The sequence below is a fragment of the Cherax quadricarinatus genome, chromosome 18 (genome assembly GCF_038502225.1).
Source record: "Cherax quadricarinatus isolate ZL_2023a chromosome 18, ASM3850222v1, whole genome shotgun sequence".
Lineage (NCBI taxonomy): Eukaryota > Metazoa > Arthropoda > Malacostraca > Decapoda > Parastacidae > Cherax > Cherax quadricarinatus.
The window spans coordinates 10,222,837-10,240,702 of NC_091309.1; the positions used below are offsets into that span (position 1 = coordinate 10,222,837).

The following is a 17,866-nucleotide window of genomic DNA, read 5'->3' on the forward strand; positions in this document are numbered from 1 at the left end:
ACCAATCGCAGACACACAAAAAAAATCTTTCTCATTCTGGGTCTCTCGCAACGAGAGAATTTACTGGAGACTGAAAGGAAAAATAAAAATATTTCTCATCTTGCTTCTGTTATTGTTTTAAGGTAATTTTGTCTGGTCTTATTTTGTGTTCATCTTTTTTTTTGCACTTCCATCTTATATATTTTATTTATTGTCTTTATTATTTTTTACTTTCCTGTTTTTATTTGTTTTATCGTCTTCTATTTAAATCAAGAAATTCTTTAATTATCAGACTCGACCCGTGGTGAAGTATCTGGGAGAGAGAGAGAGAGAGAGAGAGAGAGAGAGAGAGAGAGAGAGAGAGAGAGACAGACAGATAGCTCTTAACGTTTTTATTGCTTCACGTAAATATAAGAAAAAAATCCTCTTAGCTTCAAGTTGCCTGACGTAATATTGATCACATCTTCACGTGTGAAGTGTCACACTTCAGTGTGTCACACACTTCACTGTGTCACACACTTCACTGTGTCACACACTTCACTGTCACACACTTCACTGTGTCACACACTTCACTGTGTCACACACTTCACTGTGTCACACACTTCACTGTGTCACACACTTCACTGTGTCACACACTTCACTGTGTCACACATTTCACTGTGTCACACTTCACTGTGTCACACTTCACTGTGTCACACTTCACTGTGTCACACACTTCACTGTGTCACACACTTCACTGTGTCACACACTTCACTGTGTCACACATTTCACTGTGTCACACTTCACTGTGTCACACTTCACTGTGTCACACTTCACTGTGTCACACTTCACTGTGTCACACTTCACTGTGACACTTCACCATATCACAGTTCACAGTGTTGCACATCTCTATTGTTTTTCAAGTTGTAAAGTCAAACTTCCACTGTTGAGGTCTTCAGTTGCACAAGACCCTGGTGCTGTTGAGGTCTTCAGTTGCACAAGACCCTGGTGCTGTTGAGGTCTTCAGTTGCACAAGACCCTGGTGCTTTTGAGGTCTTCAGTTGCACAAGACTCTGGTGCTGTTGAGGTCTTCAGTTGCACAAGACTCTGGTGCTGTTGAGGTCTTCAGTTGCACAAGACTCTGGTGCTGTTGAGGTCTTCAGTTGCACAAGACTCTGGTGCTGTTGAGGTCTTCAGTTGCACAAGACCCTGGTGCTGTTGAGGTCTTCAGTTGCACAAGACCCTGGTGCTGTTGAGGTCTTCAGTTGCACAAGACCCTGGTGCTGTTGAGGTCTTCAGTTGCACAAGACCCTGGTGCTGTTGAGGTCTTCAGTTGCACAAGACCCTGGTGCTTTTGAGGTCTTCAGTTCCACAAGACTCTGGTGCTGTTGAGGTCTTCAGTTGCACAAGACTCTGGTGCTGTTGAGGTCTTCAGTTGCACAAGACCCTGGTGCTGTTAAGGTCTTCAGTTGCACAAGACCCTGGTGCTGTTGAGGTCTTCAGTTGCACAAGACCCTGGTGCTGTTGAGGTCTTCAGTTGCACAAGACCCTGGTGCTGTTGAGGTCTTCAGTTGCACAAGACCCTGGTGCTTTTGAAGTCTTCAGTTGCACAAGACTCTGGTGCTGTTGAGGTCTTCAGTTGCACAAGACTCTGGTGCTGTTGAGGTCTTCAGTTGCACAAGACCCTGGTGCTGTTGAGGTCTTCAGTTGCACAAGACTCTGGTGCTGTTGAGGTCTTCAGTTGCACAAGACCCTGGTGCTGTTGAGGTCTTCAGTTGCACAAGACCCTGGTGCTGTTGAGGTCTTCAGTTGCACAAGACTCTGGTGCTGTTGAGGTCTTCAGTTGCACAAGACTCTGGTGCTGTTGAGGTCTTCAGTTGCACAAGACCCTGGTGCTGTTGAGGTCTTCAGTTGCACAAGACTCTGGTGCTGTTGAGGTCTTCAGTTGCACAAGACCCTGGTGCTGTTGAGGTCTTCAGTTGCACAAGACCCTGGTGCTGTTGAGGTCTTCAGTTGCACAAGACTGGTGCTGTTGAGGTCTTCAGTTGCACAAGACCCTGGTGCTGTTGAGGTCTTCAGTTGCACAAGACCCTGGTGCTGTTGAGGTCTTCAGTTGCACAAGACCCTGGTGCTGTTGAGGTCTTCAGTTGCACAAGACCCTGGTGCTGTTGAGGTCTTCAGTTGCACAAGACTCTGGTGCTGTTGAGGTCTTCAGTTGCATAAGACCCTGGTGCTGTTGAGGTCTTCAGTTGCACAAGACCCTGGTGCTGTTGAGGTCTTCAGTTGCACAAGACCCTGGTGCTGTTGAGGTCTTCAGTTGCACAAGACCCTGGTGCTGTTGAGGTCTTCAGTTGCACAAGACCCTGGTGCTTTTGAAGTCTTCAGTTGCACAAGACTCTGGTGCTGTTGAGGTCTTCAGTTGCACAAGACTCTGGTGCTGTTGAGGTCTTCAGTTGCACAAGACCCTGGTGCTGTTGAGGTCTTCAGTTGCACAAGACTCTGGTGCTGTTGAGGTCTTCAGTTGCACAAGACCCTGGTGCTGTTGAGGTCTTCAGTTGCACAAGACCCTGGTGCTGTTGAGGTCTTCAGTTGCACAAGACTCTGGTGCTGTTGAGGTCTTCAGTTGCACAAGACTCTGGTGCTGTTGAGGTCTTCAGTTGCACAAGACCCTGGTGCTGTTGAGGTCTTCAGTTGCACAAGACTCTGGTGCTGTTGAGGTCTTCAGTTGCACAAGACCCTGGTGCTGTTGAGGTCTTCAGTTGCACAAGACCCTGGTGCTGTTGAGGTCTTCAGTTGCACAAGACTGGTGCTGTTGAGGTCTTCAGTTGCACAAGACCCTGGTGCTGTTGAGGTCTTCAGTTGCACAAGACCCTGGTGCTGTTGAGGTCTTCAGTTGCACAAGACCCTGGTGCTGTTGAGGTCTTCAGTTGCACAAGACCCTGGTGCTGTTGAGGTCTTCAGTTGCACAAGACTCTGGTGCTGTTGAGGTCTTCAGTTGCATAAGACCCTGGTGCTGTTGAGGTCTTCAGTTGCACAAGACCCTGGTGCTGTTGAGGTCTTCAGTTGCACAAGACCCTGGTGCTGTTGAGGTCTTCAGTTGCACAAGACTCTGGTGCTGTTGAGGCCTTCAGTTGCACAAGACTCTGGTGCTGTTGAGGTCTTCAGTTGCACAAGACTCTGGTGCTGTTGAGGTCTTCAGTTGCACAAGACTCTGGTGCTGTTGAGGTCTTCAGTTGCACAAGACCCTGGTGCTGTTGAGGTCTTCAGTTGCACAAGACCCTGGTGCTGTTGAGGCCTTCACAAGAGGTCTTGCACAAGACCTTGCTGTTGACGGGGTTAAAATATTTCCTGCTAGACTGCATACTTAAAAATCCCCCGTTTTGTGCACCGCGTTGGCACTGGCGTGGCCTCAGGAGCTTCCGATGTCTCAATCCCCCAGCCTCCTGGTGGAGGCCGCGAAGGAGCCGCTGGATGTGCCAAGTCAATCTCTGGTGGGAAGGTGGGGTTGGCACTCCAGTGACGGGGGAAGGATTCTCGCTTCTCCAGCAATCAGTATTCTCAAGGTTCCTTCCCCACACACTTTTACCACATTCGACTAGCTTTTTTACTACAGGTTTTCTTAAGTAAAATAACAATAATCACAATAATAATAATAATAATAATAATAATAATAATAATAATAATTTAATTATTATTAACATATCGGCCGTTTCCCACCGAGGCAAGGTGACCCGAAATAGAAGAAACACTTTCATCATCGTTCACTCCATCACTGTCTTGCCAGAGGCACGCCGGCAATAGTTAAAAATCTGCAACATATCAACAGCTCTCCTTGAGAGTGCAGGCACTGTACCTCCCACCTCCAGGACTCAAGTCTGGCTAACCGGTTTCCCTGAATCCCTTCATAAATGTTACTTTGCTCACACTCCAACAACGCGTCAAGTCTTAAAAATCACTTGTCTCCACTCACTCCTATCTAAAGTCCTCACACACGCTTGCTGGAAGTCCAAGCTTCTCTCACACAAAACCTTCTTTACACCCTCCATCCAATCTAATAACAATAATTACCCCTGCAAGTGGCAATCACCAACAACCTGACTGATCACATTCACGGACGGAGGATCGAGTTTTTAACCACTCCTTGCGTTGAAAGGCACACAGTATTATGGAGTTGAAGAACATTTTTACTAAGTGATGCCAGGAGGACGAGTAATAATACCAGGAGGTGACTAATGGTACCAGGAGGGTGATTAATGACAGAAGGGGGGAATTAATGATACTAGGAGGGCGATTAATAATACCAGGAGGGCGATTAATGGTACCAGGAGGGTGATTAATACCAGGAAGGTGATTAATATCAGGAGGGCGATTAATGGTACCAGGTGGGCGATTAGTGATACCAGGAGGGCGATTAATGATACCAGAAGGGTGATTAATGATACCAAGAGGGAGATTAGTGATACCAGGAGGGCGATTAATGACACCAGGAGACGATTAATAATACCAGGAGGCGATTAATAATACCAGGAGGGCGATTAGTAATACCAGGAGGGCGAGTAATGATACTAGGAGGGTGACTGACACCAGAAGGGCGATTAATAGTACCAGGAGGGCGATTAATGATACCTGGAGGGCGATTAGTGATACCTGGAGGGCGATTAGTGATACCTGGAGGGTATCTAAAATTGGCCCATCTGGAATAACAGACACTTAAATTACATAACATAATGTGAAGGTTGGGTACTGAGTGCAAGGAGTGGTGGAGGCTCGATCCTCCGATCACTAAAACGTATATGGGAAGCAGTCTTCGTAGACCCCCCTCTCTGTTCCCTTTGCTCCTAGTCTCCTTCCGAGCGAGTGGCTGCCTTCACATGTCGCGGACTGGTAATTACGACACCTGACAGTAACTCCTGCGGTACAAGACACGCCCGTTACGGTAAAAGTGGGTTATGGTACTCCGTAGAAACTAGCGTAGTTACCGCGAGGACTCAACATAAACTATCGGCTGAGAATAAAAGAAAAGAAACAACGATTAAATATATCGACAACAAATCAATTAATAACTTTCAGCACCCCCCTCCCCCCCCCCAAAAAAAAAAACTGTCTAAGTTACTTTTGTGTTACAAAATAAAAATATAAATAAATTTCCAACAACAATAACAGCATGGTGAAACAAGAAACAAGTAGACACAAGAAGGCTTTATTAAAAGCGACGTTGTTCCTAGTGAGAGCTTTATCAAGTTACGTAGTGTACCACGCACTTATTCCTTGTAAAGGTCAGCAGACAGACACTAAGAAGAAGGTTGGGTCAGGTGACAGGGGAAGCGTAGGTAAGTACACGGGATGTAGGTAGGTGAAGTAGGTGAGAGGAATACATTTGACACACACAGAGAGGGTTGGTTTAGGGGGACCAGAGAATCTGCATAAGAGGAATCCCGTGGAACAGGGATGTCGTAGAGTGGTGTGGGTGAGCGGTTCAGCAATGGTAAATGCATCAGTGTTTTGCACGATCCTAATACCTGGATGTGGGCAGCCTCGACACACTTTCCCTTGCTCCTGTCAGTCTCCTCTGCCATTAACTCCATGAGACGTAAGTAGCAGTTTCTATGTTGTTACGGAGGCCTTCCTGACGTCTATCTTCCTGGACTGGTGAATTGAGACCACGGGCCGTCCCGCCTATATAGTTCGTCACGCCTGGAACAAGAAGTGGTGTGAAGCTGTGTAAGTGAATATGGTAGGGAAGTCGAGGGCGCGTGTCATCGGTGAATATAATCTAGTTGTAAATAAACGTTAGCTCTGTTTGTGTGTCCTTTCTGCGGGTTCGTTTATTATCTTCCATAGAGAAAGTGGCGTGTGATCAACAGTCTGCTTTACTAAACAGTCCCTTGCTGTCATTGTCAGAGTGTAGAGCTATGACGGTACTGTGAGTACAGAATTATGACGGTAGTCTGAGTACAGAGTTATAATGATAATCTTAGTACATAGTTATGACGGTAGTCTTAGTACAAAGTTATAGCGGTAGCCTGATTACAGAGGTGTGATGGTAGTCTGATTACAGAGCTACAGACAATAACAACTTAATACTAACCTACCATAAAAAAAAAAAAATCCTCTTTCGCACCGCTGACGCCGCGCCAAAACACATAAAGTCTACTAAACAGCCCCAATATAACGCCAGAAAGCTCATTTGCTGAATAAGAAAGAAATACGAAGGTCAGAATTATTTCTGTGGTTATTTTAGTCAGGCGCGAACCATGTCTCAAAGGATCTCAAAGGATTTCCGCACACACACACACACACACACACATACACACACACACACACACACACACACACACACACACACACACACACACACACACACACACAACACGGCACCACAGTCACGAAAACGACTGATCTGACTTGACTAGACCAGATGTGGTCACACCTCACCACCACACGTCCCTAGACACCTTCAGACCTGGCCTGATTTTTTTTTTTGCCTGCTAGTAGCTGTATAGCCCTTGTGGCTTAGCGCTTCTTTTTGATTATAATAATAATAATAATAATTGCCTGCTAGTAGCATTACCTACTTGTAATTATATTTTAAGGCAGCCAGATGTAGCTCCTGGTTCTGCCACTTAATTTTAGACCAAATACTCAAGGTGTGTGTGTGTGTGTGTGTGTGTGTGTGTGTGTGTGTGTGTGTGTGTGTGTGTGTGTGTGTGTGTGTGTGTGTGTGTGTGTGTGTGTGTTTGTGTGTACTCACCTATATATCGTTGCAGGGTTCGATTCACAGCTCCTGGCCCCGCCTCTTGGCTAGTCGCTTTTGGGTCCACTCTCTCCCTGCTCCAAGAGCTCATCGTACCTTTTCTTAAAACTATGTATGGAACCCGCCTCTACTATTCTACTCTTAGATTATTCTACTTCGTGTGAGTGTGTGTGTGTGTGTGTGTAATGGTTATAATTAGCATATTCAGGAGGAAGCACTCAACCCGTAAGAGCCGTGCAGTGCCGGGGAGGAACTTGAGTCAATCAGGTTCCATTCATGATAAGGTAGCTCCAACTCCGTGCATCAAGAGCCCTTCACCAACAAGGGGTCTTGATAAGTTAAAAAAAATACATGTAATATTTCTGTTTGCACTATTACTCATTAAATTATTGTTACTAGTGCAAAGAGTGAATATATTTTGACATGCAAATCCGAAGAAAAAATGGCAAGCCAATAAGAGGTTAACAATCAGATGCCCAGCAATAAGGGAGCTGCCTCAGCTATGTAGATTCAACACCGGCCAAGTGTATGTGAATGTAATAACCTTGCAAGCCTGGCCAGCTGGCATGCAGCTGGTGTGGGACTACATATGTGCATCCACACTATATGACACCTATCTCCAATATACCAGGGATGAAAGAGGAGCAGATGCCATCCTCAAGGAGTCCCATTTGACTTTGGCAAATGTAACATGTTTGTTACCATAGGTTCAGAGGCCCCTCGACTTATGGAGAAAGAGTGCATCTAAGTTCCTTAAGGAGCTAGGCAAAGAGGGTCTTCAGAACAAGTATCCCAGCACAGCCAGTTTTCTGTTACAGCGACTCAGTGTTGCGGTTCAGAGGGGTAACGCCTCTTGTATTCCGGGAACGAGTCACAGCTCTTATCAGACTGGAGAGATATCTGATATGTAATTGTTGACAAACAGATATGTGTTCTTGTACTGTATCCCTCAAACTTTATGTACTGGGTAGTCCATTAATGTATCCTTCAGATTATATCTTTATTGTACCTTGATAAGAGCTGGTGTTTACCTGGAGGTAGTTCCGAGGGGGTCAATGCCCCCGCCGCTCAGTTTCTGACCAGGCCTTGTGGTGGATCAGGGTCTGATCAACCAGGCTGTTAGTGCCGACCGCACGCAATCCAACGTAGGAACCGCCGCCCGGCTGATCGCCAATGTCTGCCTCACGGAGAAATCAAAATATTTTTATTTAAAACGAAGCATTTTTTTCTATAATAATGCAAAAAAATCTGTGAATTCGTAAAAAAAAATGGCGCTTCCGGGGGACTATCACCCCCTCCCTTCCCACCCACCCATCTTTAAGGGGGAGGGGAGGGGGCAGAGGTCTGCCTTTGAGAAAGGATTTTTCTCAACAGTAGCACTGACAGCTGGAGTCTGTCAGCACACACACTACCAGATGTCACCCCTCACTTCCTCTAAACTTATTTCTTAATATGTCACTCATATCAAATCTCCAGTTACTTGACAAAATGAAAGAATACTTCGTCTCTCTCTCTCTCTCTCCTTCTTCCCATCTCTCTCTCCGTCTCCCCCCTCTCTCCGTCTTCCCCCCTCTCTCCGTCTTCCCCCCTCTCTCCGTCTTCCCCCCTCTCTCCGTCTCCCTCCGCTCTCTCTCTCTCCTTCCCATCTCTCTCACCGTCTCCTCTCTTTCTCCGACTACTCCCCTCTCTCTCCGTCTCCCCCCCTCTCTCTCTCTCCGTCTCCCCCCTCTCTCTCTCTCTCCGTCTCCCCCCTCTCTCTCTCTCTCTCCGTCTCCCCCCCCCTCTCTCTCTCTCTGTCTTACACACAACTTCCCATAAATATTTACAAGGAAATTCAAGGTTCATCCCCCGAGGGCCCAACCAATCACGGGAGGGAAGTGCAATGACGCAAATCTGGCGTCACACCTGCCGATGGCCCAGCCAATCACGAGACGAGACAGTGATGACGCAAGCATGACGTCACACTCACCCAGGGTTAAACCAATCACAGGACAAGACGGCAATGACGCACACTTGACGTCACATAGGCTCTTTGTACACCCAGAATTTAATTTAGCGATTAAGCTTTTCGTAATTACTGTTATATATCCTAAGGGTCATACAGCACCTGGGAACAGAGCAGGCAATCAGGTTTGATCCGAAGAAGAGGTACGTAGCTCCAATACCTAGAATGAAGAGCCTTACAGGAAGGAAATCCACCATCTTAAATTCAATTTGCACCATTTCCCATTATCTGGTGTTGCGCTGAAAACACACACACACACAGACACACACAGACACAGACACAGACACACACACACACACACACACACACACACACACACACACACACACACACACACACACACACACACAAGGTGGACAGAGATAGGATGTTCCAGAGAGGGGACACAGGGACAAGGGGTCACAACTGGAAGCTGGACTCAGACGAGTCACAGGGACGTTAGGAAGTATTTCTTCAGTCATAGAGTTGTCAGCAAGTGGAATAGCCTAGCAAGTGAAGTAGTGGAGGCAGGAACCATACATAGTTTTAAGAAGAGGTATGACAAAGCTCAGGAAGCAGAGAGAGAGAGGATCCAGTAGCGATCAGTGAAGAGGCGGCGCCAGGAGCTGAGTCTCGACCCCTGCAACCACAATTAGGTGAATTAGGTGAGTACACACATACACACACAGAGTGCAAGTGCAACGTTATAAAGCTTGGAGAAGGATAAAGAAGACAGCAGACGGAATACAGCCTAAGAGGTCAGTGGCTGCAAAACTCACTCAATGAAAAAGATCTTGGGGTGAGCATCATGCCGAGCACATCTGGGGCGCACGTCAATCAAATAACTGCTGCAGCATACGGCCGCCTGGCAAACCTGAGAACAGCATCTCAGCATCTAAGTAAGGAGTCATTCACAACACTGTACATTGGAAGACAGGAGAGATAGGGGAAGATATGATAACATATAAAATATTGAGAGGAATTGACAAGGTGGATAGGAACAAGGGGTCACAACTCAGATGAGTCACAGGGATGTCAGGAAGTATTTCTTCAGTCATAGAGTTGTGAAGAAGTGAAACAGTCTGGAGAGTGACGTAGTGGAGGCAGGGTCCATACATAGCTTTAAGAAGAGATATGATAAAGCTCAAGGAGCAGTTAATGGACCTAGTAGCGACCAGTGAAGAGGTGGGGACAGGAGCTATGACTCGACCCCTGCAATCACAATTTGGTGAGTACACACACACACACACACACACACACACACACACACACAAACAGTAGGCTACCAAACAATGCTAATTTCATATCTCTGAATATACAGAGTCGAACATTCTCTCTCTCTCTCTCTCTCTCTCTCTCTCTCTCTTTCTCTCTCTCTCTCTCTCTCTCTCTCTCTCTCTCTCTCTCACACACACACACACTCACTCACTTTCAACACTAACTTGCGTTAAAAATTCTAGCACATTGTAAATTCTTGCCGAGCGTTACTTTACTAGGGCAAATATATTCCTGGTCAGTAACGCGAGAATTCGCACACCCTCTGGAATTTGTAAATGGATCTTAAATCAGAGTAATTCCAGCATTGCAGAACTAATCTCCTTGGAATTCCAGGAATAATCTGTTTCCTGTGAGTGGCTTTACTTTCCTAAATTCCCAGTTCCTGCTGTGATCCCAGGACACGGTGACGTGCTAGGAGGAGCTGAGGTGCTGGGAACCCAGGACACGGTGACGTGCTAGGAGCTGAGGTGCTGGGAACCCAGGACACGGTGACGTGCTAGGAGCTGAGGTGCTGGGAACCCAGGACACGGTGACGTGCTAGGAGGAGCTGAGGTGCTGGGAACCCAGGACGCGGTGACGTGCTAGGAGGAGCTGAGGTGCTGGGAACCCAGGACGCGGTGACGTGCTAGGAGGAGCTGAGGTGCTGGGAACCCAGGACACGGTGACGTGCTAGGAGGAGCTGAGGTGCTGGGAACCCAGGACGCGGTGACGTGCTAGGAGGAGCTGAGGTGCTGGGAACCCAGGACGCGGTGACGTGCTAGGAGGAGCTGAGGTGCTGGGAACCCAGGATGCGGTGACGTGCTAGGAGGAGCTGAGGTGCTGGGAACCCAGGACGCGGTGACGTGCTAGGAGGAGCTGAGGTGCTGGGAACCCAGGACACGGTGACGTGCTAGGAGGAGCTGAGGTGCTGGGAACCCAGGATGCGGTGACGTGCTAGGAGGAGCTGAGGTGCTGGGAACCAAGGACACGGTGACGTGCTAGGAGGAGCTGAGGTGCTGGGAACCCAGGACGCGGTGACGTGCTAGGAGCTGAGGTGCTGGGAACCCAGGACGCGGTGACGTGCTAGGAGGAGCTGAGGTGCTGGGAACCCAGGACACGGTGACGTGCTAGGAGGAGCTGAGGTGCTGGGAACCCAGGATGCGGTGACGTGCTAGGAGGAGCTGAGGTGCTAACCCAGGACACGATGACGTGCTAGGAGGAGCTGAGGTGCTGGGAACCCAGGACGCGGTGACGTGCTAGGAGCTGAGGTGCTGGGAACCCAGGACACGGTGACGTGCTAGGAGGAGCTGAGGTGCTGGGAACCCAGGACACGTTGGTGCTAGGAGGAGCTGAGGTGCTGGGAACCCAGGACACGGTGACGTGCTAGGAGGAGCTGAGGTGCTGGGAACCCAGGACGCGGTGACGTACTAGGAGCTAAGGTGCTGGGAACCCAGGACGCGGTGACGTGCTAGGAGGGGCTGAGGTCCTGGGAACCCAGGACGCGGTGACGTGCTAGGAGCTGAGGTGCTGGGAACCCAGGACGCGGTGACGTGCTAGGAGCTGAGGTGCTGGGAACCCAGGACGCGGTGATGTGGTGAGGTGCTGGGAACCTGGCTGAGAGATGAGTTTCTATCTCGCTATTTACACGAAGGACTGAGGCTAGAGTTGAGTACCAACACAGTGTGGAGTACTAACATAGTGTGGAGTACTAACATAGTGTGGAGTACCAACATAGCGTGGAGTACCAACAGTGTGGAGTACTAACAGTGTTGAGTGCCAACATAGTTTTGAGTACTAACAGTGTTGAGTACCAACATAGTTTTGAGTACCAACATAGTGTTGAGTAGCAACAGTGTTGAGTACCAGTGAGTACCAACAGTGTTGAGTACCACTGAGTAGCAACAGTGTTGAGTACCACTGAGTAGCAACAGTGTTGAGTACCACTGAGTACCAACAGTGCTGAGTACCAACAGTGTTGAGTGCCAACATAGTGTTGAGTACCAACAGTGTTGAGTACCAACAGTGTTGAGTACCAACATAGCGTTGAGTACCATTGAGTACCAACAGAGTTGAGCGCCAACATAATGTTGAGTACCAACATAGTGTTGAGTACCAACAGTGTTGAGTGCCAACATAGTGTTAAGTACCAACAGTGTTGAGTACCAACATAATGTTGAGTACCATTGAGTACCAACATAGTGTTGAGTACCAACAGTGTTGAGTGCCAACATAGTGTTAAGTACCAACAGTGTTGAGTACCTACATAATGTTGAGTACCATTGAGTACCAACATAGTGTTGAGTACAAACAGTGTTGAGTGCCAACATAGTGTTAAGTACCAACAGTGTTGAGTACCAACATAATGTTGAGTACCATTGAGTACCAACATAGTGTTGAGTACCAACAGTGTTGAGTGCCAACATAGTGTTGAGTACCAATACAGCATTGAGTACCAACACAGTGTTGAGTACCAAGATAGTGTGGAGTACCAACATACTGTGGAGTACTAACACGGAATAAAGTTCTAGCTGGTTGACCAACTAACCAGCTGGCCATCTTACAACCGGTTGGGCTGTCAGCATGACGGCCGTTTGACGAACTGACCGGATGGCCGGCTAACTGGTAGAGGGGCTGACCAGTCAACCGGTTTATTGGCCGCCAATCTCAACCGGCTGGCTGGCTGGCTGGCTGGCCGGCTGGCCGGCTGGCTGGCTGGCTGGCTGGCTGGCTGGCCGGCTGGCTGGCTGGCTGGCCGGCTGGCTGGCTGGCTGGCTGGCTGGCTGGCTGGCTGGCTGGCTGGCGGGCTGGCTGGCCGGCTGGCTGGCTGGCTGGCCGGCTGGCTGGCTGGCTTCCGGGCTGGCTGGCTGGCTGGCTGGCTGGCTGGCTGGCTGGCTGGCTGGCTGGCTGGCCGGCTGGCTGGCTGGCTGGCTGGCTGGCTGGCTGGCTGGCTGGCTGGCTGGCTGGCTGGCTATCCACCAGACACTAACCACAGCACTGATTTAATGAGTCCTGGAGGAAGGAGTAGAGAAGGAGGGAGAGAGGGAAGAAATAGGAGGGAGTTATGGAGAAGGAAGGAGGAGAAGTCAGGGATTATGAAAGTAAGGAAGGAAGGGAAGGAAGGTAGGAAGGGAGGGAAGATAGAAAGGAAGGAATGAAAGTCAGGAAGGATGGGAGGGAGGGAAGGGAAGGTAGGAAGGAAGGGAAGGAAGGGAAATCAGGAATGAAAGGAAGGAAGGAAGGAAGGGAAGGAAGGGAAATCAGGAATGAAAGGAAGGAAGGAAGGGAAGGCAAAGTAGGAAGTTAGGAAGCAAGGAAGAGAAAACAAACGAGGAAGAGAAGAAATCCAGTGGAGAGAGGAAGAGAGAGAGAGAGAGAGAGAGAGAGAGAGAGAGAGAGAGAGAGAGAGAGAGAGAGAGAGAGAGAGAGAGAGAGAGAGAGAGAGAGAGAGAGACTATAATATATGCCCGTCATATTAATTCTCTTAACCCAAAATAAATAGTCAAAAAAAAAACTTTTTCGTTTTATTCTGAAACAAGAATTAAAATTCTGGTCGAACAGAATATACGAAATATAAAGTTATTTATATTTTTCTTCTTCGTTTTATTTTCTTTCTCTCTCCCTCATTCTTTGTCTCTCTATTCCACATTCTTTGTTTCAATCATTCTTTGTCTCTCTCCCTGATTCTTTGTCTCTCCACCTAATTCTTTGTCTGTCTCCCTCATTCTTTGTTTCTCCCCCTAATTCTTAGTCTTTCCCCCTAATTCTTTGTCCCTCCCCCTAATTTTTTGTCTCTCCCCCTCATTCTTTGTCTCCCTCATTTTTTGTCTCTCCCCCTCATTCTTTCCCCCTCCCTTCCTTCCTTTTTTTGCTCTCAGGCACTGAAGATGCGGGGATCCTGAAAGGAGAGAACGAGAAAAGAAGAGAGAAGGGAAGGGAAGAAGAGAAAGAGGGGGAAAGGAGCAGAAAAGGAATGAAGAGGAGAGAGAGGGAAGCCCTCCCTCACTTTAAGTTCAACTACATCCCTCCCTCACTTTAAGTTCAACTACACCCCTCCCTCACTTTAAGTTCAACTACACTTTAAGTTCAACTACACTTTAAGTTCAACAACATCCATGCCTCACTTTAAGTTCAACTACACCCCTCCCTCACTTTAAGTTCAACTACACCCCTCCCTCACTTTAAGTTCAACTACACCCCTCCCTCACTTTAAGTTCAACAACATCCATGCCTCACTTTAAGTTCAACTACACCCCTCCCTCACTTTAAGTTCAACAACATCCATGCCTCACTTACACCCCTCCCTCACTTTAAGTTCAACAACATCCAAGTTCAACTACATCCCTACATCAACTACATCCCTCCCTCACTTTAACTTCAACTACATCCCTCCCTCACTTTAACTTCAACTACACCCCTCCCTCACTTTAAGTTCAACAACATCCATGCCTCACTTTAAGTTCAACTACATCCATGCCTCACTTTAAGTTCAACTACATCCCTCCCTCACTTTAACTTCAACTACATCCCTCCCTCACTTTAACTTCAACTACACCCCTCCCTCACTTTAAGTTCAACAACATCCATGCCTCACTTTAAGTTCAACTACATCCATGCCTCAAGTTCAACTACATCTGTTCAACTACATCCATGCCTCACTTTAAGTTCAACTACATCCATGCCTCACTTTAAGTTCAACTACATCCATGCCTCACTTTAAGTTCAACTACATCCATGCCTCACTTTAAGTTCACTACATCCATGCCTCACTTTAAGTTCAACTACATCCATGCCTCACTTTAAGTTCAACTACATCCATGCCTCACTTTAGTTCAACTACATCCATGCCTCACTTTAAGTTCAACTACATCCATGTCACTTTAAGTTCAACTACATCCATGCCTCACTTTAAGTTCAACTACATCCATGCCTCACTTTAAGTTCAACTACATCCATGCCTCACTTTAAGTTCAACTACATCCATGCCTCACTTTAAGTTCAACTACATCCATGCCTCACTTTAAGTTCAACTACATCCATGCCTCACTTTAAGTTCAACTACATCCATGCCTCTTTAAGTTCAACTACATCCATGCCTCACTTTAAGTTCAACTACATCCATGCCTCACTTTAAGTTCAACTACATCCCTCCTCACTTTAAGTTCAACTACATCACCTCACTTAAGTTCAACTACATCCCCTCCCTCACTTTAAGTTCAACTACATCCATGCCTCACTTTAAGTTCAACTACATCCATGTTCAACTACATCACTTTAAGTTCAACTACATCCATGCCTCACTTTAAGTTCAACTACATCCATGCCTCACTTTAAGTTCAACTACATCCATGTCTCACTTTAAGTTCAACTACATCCATGCCTCACTTTAAGTTCAACTACATCCATGCCTCACTTTAAGTTCAACTACATCCATGCCTCACTTTAAGTTCAACTACATCCATGCCTCACTTTAAGTTCAACTACATCCATGCCTCACTTTAAGTTCAACTACATCCATGCCTCACTTTAAGTTCAACTACATCCATGCCTCACTTTAAGTTCAACTACACCCCTCCCTCACTTTAAGTTCAACTACATCCATGCCTCACTTTAAGTTCAACTACATCCATGCCTCACTTTAAGTTCAACTACATCCATGCCTCACTTTAAGTTCAACTACATCCATGCCTCACTTTAAGTTCAACTACACCCCTCCCTCACTTTAAGTTCAACAACATCCATGCCTCACTTTAAGTTCAACTACATCCATGCCTCACTTTAAGTTCAACTACATCCATGCCTCACTTTAAGTTCAACTACATCCATGCCTCACTTTAAGTTCAACTACATCCATGCCTCACTTTAAGTTCAACTACATCCATGCCTCACTTTAAGTTCAACTACATCCATGCCTCACTTTAAGTTCAACTACATCCATGCCTCACTTTAAGTTCAACTACATCCATGCCTCACTTTAAGTTCAACTACATCCATGCCTCACTTTAAGTTCAACTACATCCATGTCTCACTTTAAGTTCAACTACATCCATGCCTCACTTTAAGTTCAACTACATCCATGCCTCACTTTAAGTTCAACTACATCCATGCCTCACTTTAAGTTCAACTACATCCATGCCTCACTTTAAGTTCAACTACATCCATGCCTCACTTTAAGTTCAACTACATCCATGCCTCACTTTAAGTTCAACTAAATGCGTACACAATAATTAATTCCCTTGCTGTATCTAAAGAGATTGTCATATCATTTGTTGTGTGTGTGTGTGTGTGTGTGTGTGTGTGTGTGTGTGTGTGTGTGTGTGTGTGTGTGTGTGTGTACTCACCTAATTGTGGTTGCAGGGGTCGATTCATAGCTCCTGGTCCCGCCTCTCCATTGGTCGCTACTGTTTGTGTACAACTGACATGCATTTGACACCTCTGGTTCAGTTTAACACCCGATGACGGCGCCTCACTCATCGCTACACATGACACTAATCTATCACCCCACACTATGGAAGTGTCTGCAGGTGGGTGAGGTACAGGTGTGGAAAGTGCAGGTGGGGGTGTGTGCAGGTGGGGAAGGTGGGGGTGGCTGCAGGTGGGGAAGGTGGGTGTGTCAGCTTTAAGCCAGACACCCCACCATGATCCTGCCTAACTCTCGCACCCGGGGGAAATAAAAGACAACAACAACAACAACAACAGCAACCATATCAGGAACAATAACAATCATGATTACAGCAACAGTCATAGTAACAACAACAACAACAACAACAACTAATAATAATAATAACTAATAATAATAACTAATAATAATAATAATAATTAATAATAATAATAATAATAACTAATAATAATAATAACTAATAATAATAATAATAATAATAACTAATAATAATAATAATAACTAATAATAATAATAATAATTAATAATAATAATAATAACTAATAATAATAATAATAACTAATAATAATAATAATAACTAATAATAATAATAACTAATAATAATAATAATAATTAACAATAATAACTAATAATAATAATAATAATAATAATAATAATAATAACAGTAATAATAATAATAATAATAATAATAATAATAATAATAATAATAATAATAATAATTAATAATAATAATAATAATAATAATAATAATAATAATAATAACAGTAATAATAATAATAATAATAACAGTAATAATAATAATAATAATAACAGTAATAATAATAATAATAATAATAATAATAAAACTTGGTCAATGTAACATCCATGTACATTCAACATTCATCATGAAGCCAGCAGGATATATACCAAATTGGCAATTAAAATACGGGATTAATTACACATATATAATACGGAATGTAAATTGGTGCGTATGTCAGTTTTTAGGGAGGGGGGGATATGCTATACTTTCGTATACGCATTAAAGTACGCATTACTAAACATTTCCTTGTCAGCATTTGGATGGAGGTCACTGGAGGGTCAGAGTGACCTCGTTTCAGGGAAGTCAACCTTCTTTCCCCGCAATCCAGCCCACCCATAAGCCATACACGGTTTAAAGACTAGGCATGACGGGATCCCGAAGATCAATAATTAATAGCGAATCTAGACGTGAAAGATGGATCAATAAGCTAAAAGAATGGACCTTACTATCAGCATGAGTTTATGTTCGTAAGAAAATAAACCAATTTTTTTTTAGGAAGATCAGCATGGGTTTAGTGCTAAACCTAGTTTACTCATATAAACTTGCTTCAAGGTTTAATTAGATTAACCTACTAATTCCAAAATCGGCCGTCCTGGAAATCCATGCCGCGCCTAAGCGCTTAATGCTATTACCCGATAATGGTTAAGGCCAATGATTTCATTGGCTGGATAATTCACTGACGGTGTAATAACTTTATGAAGCACACGCACATGTAAC

General features: G+C 45.7%; 1 protein-coding gene and 1 long non-coding RNA gene across 2 annotated transcripts in view; both read right to left on the reverse strand.

Moving 5' to 3' along the window:
* The window catches only part of LOC128689368 (potassium voltage-gated channel subfamily KQT member 1-like), a 773,858-nt gene that overhangs the window by 351,697 nt on the left and 404,295 nt on the right, over nt 1-17,866 (reverse strand). The gene's annotated exons all lie outside the window — the stretch shown is intronic.
* Nucleotides 5,095-17,866, reverse strand: part of LOC138852902 (uncharacterized) — a 305,668-nt gene continuing 292,896 nt past the window's right edge. The window contains exon 3 of the long non-coding RNA XR_011392166.1: nt 5,095-5,652. This is a non-coding gene — a long non-coding RNA (uncharacterized lncRNA). The remainder of the gene's footprint in view (nt 5,653-17,866) is intronic.